Source organism: Daucus carota, chromosome 4 (assembly GCF_001625215.2).
Source record: "Daucus carota subsp. sativus chromosome 4, DH1 v3.0, whole genome shotgun sequence".
Classification (NCBI taxonomy): domain Eukaryota; kingdom Viridiplantae; phylum Streptophyta; class Magnoliopsida; order Apiales; family Apiaceae; genus Daucus; species Daucus carota.
This window is the reverse complement of record NC_030384.2, coordinates 7430811-7435582: the sequence shown is the minus strand read 5'-3', so window position 1 is coordinate 7435582 and position 4772 is coordinate 7430811. Positions and strand designations below refer to the sequence as shown.

Genomic DNA, 4772 nt, shown 5'->3' with positions numbered 1-4772 from the left:
AATTACAAATGAAATAAATCAATTTCGACAAAAGGAAAATGAGTCTTTTTGGAAATTATTTGATCGTTTCAAAAATCTTTTATCACAATGCCCCCACCATGGAATAGAAAAATGGAGACTTTAAAAAATTATTTACGAGGCCTTAGATAGTCAAACAACCGCTTTGTTAGAGTCTATGTGCCAAGGCAAATTCATGGATAAAGATGATGTTATTTTACACTAACTATAAGAAAGATTGTAGAAGGGGAGGGTTAAATACAATCTTTTACAAATTAAAAGATTCAAGAACAAAGACACTTAAAAACAATAAATCAGAAAAACACCAAGTATTAAAAATACGGGTGGATTGATTGATCCACCTGTTATGGATCAAAAATCGAGGGGTGAGCTTCGTGCTTTTTGACTGAACTCGTGAGTCAGAACTCAGACGGGTCCTTACGAGGTGCCTACGTATCTTCAGTGGGGTGAAGAATCAAGTCAAAAAACGTAGTTCTAGTTTGGAGGGGTAGAGCCCTTTATATAGATGTCTCAGGGTTAGAGACTGATTAGAAGTAGGATCCCTGGTGTTGGAGTCCTAGTAGAAGTAGGTGTTTGAGTCAGAGATAGGATAGGACTGATCCCTGATCCTTATCTTGAGCTTCTAGAGGTTATCTAGGACTCTAGATAGTTATCCACGAAATTCAGAGTTCTTGTAGGACTCTTGGAGTCCTGGACTCATCAGTCAGACTCCTAGTAGGACTAGGATTCGAGTTCTGGGCCCTGGCCAGGCTGGGGGCTCGAGCCTTGAGATTGGGCAACCCACGTTTTCCAAACGTGGATGCCCAACGGGCTTTTTATAACTTCAATCTGCTAGTTACGAATTTTGGGTGATAAACCAAGAACCTGGGCCTTATATTCAGGCCTTTAATCAGACATGGGCTCAAAATAACCCAATAATTTTTAGGGCCAATTTCAGACCCATATCATTTGCCCCCAACTTTGGATAAGTTTCGTAGAAACTTTTCTAAAGTTTTAGTGCATTTTAGACGACTTTTCAAGCCTTTTCAAGAATTTTTACAGACTTTACGAGTCTTTTTCCAGGTTCCAAAGCCTTTCCTATGAAGAAAATCGTTCTTTTAGGCAACATCGTATGTGTTTATATTGCTCTCAAGCATTTTCACATTTTTGCGGGACTCAATTCTATTTTTCTTGTAATTCTCATGATTGACTCCAACTTTCTAGAATTTTTTCGGAGTTTTTTGAGTAAAATCGGACATCCAGGTCGATTTGGGACATTTTGGGGAGCCCATGTCGGCTCACCCAGGTCGAATCAGGACGCTGTGGGGCGCCCCTGGGGCGCTCTTGGGTGTTCCAGGCGCTCGTGGGCGCTCCTAAGGTGCTCATGGGACGCACCTCAGGCGTAACCAGGGCGCTCTCGGGCGTTGCGCGCCTTTTGGCACCCAAGTTGATTGTGGAGCTCACCCAGGTCGATTTAGGGTGCCTTGGGTACCCAGGTCGATCACGCCGAGCTCCTCGGGCGCTCTTGGACGTTTGGCATTTCTAGGGCGCTTATGTGGCACACTTTGGGCGCTCACCAGGCGCACCCAGGGCGCTTTAGGGCGTTGGTCACCCAAGTCAATGGTGGACTTACCCAGGTCGATTTAGAGTGCCTTTTGTCATGGGTTTAAAGTTTCGACCCTTTCAAAACTCACTGTGCCAGCGTCTAGCACTCGTCGCCTACCTTGCGCACTACTAGACCGGCCTTGCCCCAAGTGTTTCCTACACTTGTGCAGCGGAATAAACAAGTAAAGAACAAGAACACTCACTAATAAAGCCCTACTTTATTAGTAAAACCCCAATTTACAAGAGTAAGATCCCCTTGACCCACACTAGCCCCTTGCTAGTTACAAAGTTTAGCACTCAACCCTCACAAGCTCTCTAGCTTCCACTATGAATGCTCTCACTTTGCTCTTGCACTCTATCTCACTTGCTACCTCTCCAAATGAGAGGTCTCACCCTTTTATAGGCTCCTCCACCACTTGGAGAGAATTCTAGAACATGTACATTCCACATGCTTCTAGATTATTCCACTAACTACTCAACTCTATTCTAGAACCTACCCTTCTAGAATATACAAGTACCACCTAAGAAAGCTCTAGAAACTCCCAAGCTTCTTGAAGGTTCCGGAAGGCTCCACCAAGCTCCACAAGGTTCCGCCACCTTCTAGACTCTTCCAAGACCCTGAGCGCCTTCTAGAGAATTCCGCCAAGTTCTCCACCATTCTAGATTATTCCGGACCCTTCCGGTCTTCTCTAGAATGTTCCGCACTCAAAGAGGTTTGATTTATTTGGGGCGTGACACTTTGGTACCCAGGTCGATCATGGGGAGCTCTTCGGGCGCTCTCAGACGCACGTCTTGGGCTTTTAGGCGTTGGGCGCCTTTCGGGCGCTCATGTGGCGCAACCAGGGCGCTCTAGGGCGTTGGGCGTCTGTCGGGCAATCTTGGGGCGCACATTAGGCGCTCCTGGGTGTTGGGTGTATTTAGCACCTAAGTCGATAATGGAGCTCACCCAGGTCGATTTAGGGTAGCTTGAGTACCCAGGTCGATCATAGTGAGCTCCTCGGGCACTCGTGGGGGGCTCCTTGGGCGCTCATGGTGCGCTTTTGGGCGCCCTCAGGCGTTTGGTGTTTTTTAACACCCAAGTTAATGGTGGAGCTCATCCAAGTCGGTTTAGGATAGCTTGGGTACCCAGGTCGATCATGGTAAGCTCCTCGGGCGCTCCTTAGACGCTAATGGGGGTGCTCATGGGGGCACCTCGAGCACTCTTGGGCGTCAGGTGCTTTTTAGTACCAAAGTTGATGGTAGAGCTCACCCAGGTCGATTTAGGGCATTTTGGGTGCCCAGGTCGACCATGGTGAGGTCCTCAAGCGCTCCTCGGGCGTTCTTGGCGCTCTTGGAGCGCTCATAGGGTGCTTTATTGGACGCTTCTAGGGCGCTCTCGAGCGTTGTGTATTTTTTAACACCCAAGTTCATCGTCGACCTTACCCAGGTCGATTTAGGGCGTTTTGGGTGCCCAGGTCGACCATGGTGAGGTCCTCAAACGCTCCTCGGGCGTTCTTGGCGCTCTTGTTGCGCTCATATGGCGCTCTTCGGGTGCTTGAAGGGCGCTCTCGAGCGTTGTGTGTTTTTTGACAATCAAGTTCATTGTGGAGCTCACCCAGGTCGATTTAGGGCATTTTGGGTGCCCAGGTAGACCATGGTGAGGTCCTCAAGCGCTCCTCGGGCGTTCTTGGCGCTTTTGGAGCGCTCATAGGGCGCTTCTAGGGCGCTCTCGAGCATTGGGTGGTTTTTAACACCCAATTTGATTGTCGACCTCACCCAGGTCGATTTAGGGCGTTTTGGGTGCCCAGGTCGACCATGGTGAGGTCCTCAAGCGCTCCTCGGGCGTTCTTGGCGCTCCTGGGGCGCTCATAGGGCGCTTGCAGGACGCTTCTAGGGCGCTTTCGAGCGTTGGGTGTTTTTTAACACCCAAGTTGATTGTCGACCTCACCCAGGTCGATTTAGGGCGTTTTGGGTGCCCAGGTCGACCATGGTGAGGTCCTCAGGCGCTCCTCGGGCGTTCTTGGTGCTCCTGGGAGCTCATAGGGCGCTTGCAGGTCGTTTTCGAGCGTTGGATGTCTTTTAACACCCAAGTTGATTGTCGACCTCACCCGGGCCGATTTAGGGCGTTTTGGGTGCCTAGGTCGACCATGGTGAGGTCCTCAGGCGCTCCTCGGGAGCTCTTGGCGGAGCTCATAGGGCGCTTCTTGGGCGCTCTCGGGCGTAATCATGTCTGATTATGATAGACCTAGTTTAGGTTGATTTAAGAGTTTAGAAGGCTTTTAAAGCCGAGACTCGCTGTGTCGAGTTAGCTTATTGTCTAATCGAGACTAGTCTTTTATTTGTTAAGTTAAACAATAATCACTCAGGCATATCATAGGCCAAGGGGCCCTTTCTACGCTAATTCTATAATGGGGTTGTACTAGGCCTTCTCAGGCTAAATCTTGGAAGGATTAAGCTGAGGGCTACAGAAAGACCGTAGAACCCCTGTTTCGAGTTGATTAATTCGTTGTAGATAAACAAATACTCAAGGAAAACATTGAAACATTAGATAGGGAACAATCCTCGAGAAATTTTATTGAAACTATAGTTGAAGAGATAGATAACTGAAATAAACTAAGTTTAAAACTAAATGGCAGTGGTCTATCAGACCTTATTCAATGGTTATCTACTTACTAAGACAATCAAACATAATAAATCTTCAAGTTGGTGGCGTGCCAACTCCTTTGAACCTCGACTCCATTCAGGGTCTGAAACTTGTACGAGTTGCGACTAGTGACACCACTGCTTTGGCTCCATAAGCTAACTGAAAGACTTCAAGTCTTGAGTCTCCACAGACTTTTAGGTTCTTGTTCGCAAAAATCTACACGCAAGCGCACGTGATCACAAGTAATATATTAAGTTCGATCCCACAGAGACTGGTGAATTAAGAATACGCACCTATGCAACAATGTATGAGTAATTTTCACTGCTAAGACAATTAACAAGGATGTGTTCTTTTATACTAATAACTAAATTTACTAATCAAAATCAGAATAGGAAAACACATGGGATTCTAACTTCATTATCGAATTCATCTAGAATTGAAATTACTGATTAACATGTGACTGTTGATCCTAATCAGACAACACGAAAGTAATACATGCCAACTCTCGTTGCACACATATCATACCAATCAAAATCCGCAATTAAGA

General features: G+C 46.9%; 1 non-coding gene across 1 annotated transcript; it reads right to left on the bottom strand.

Moving 5' to 3' along the window:
• LOC135152492 (small nucleolar RNA R71) lies at positions 1-105 on the bottom strand. The gene has a single exon (XR_010291667.1). It is a non-coding gene; the product is annotated as a small nucleolar RNA R71 (small nucleolar RNA).
• Between the last annotated feature and the right edge of the window lie 4667 nt (positions 106-4772).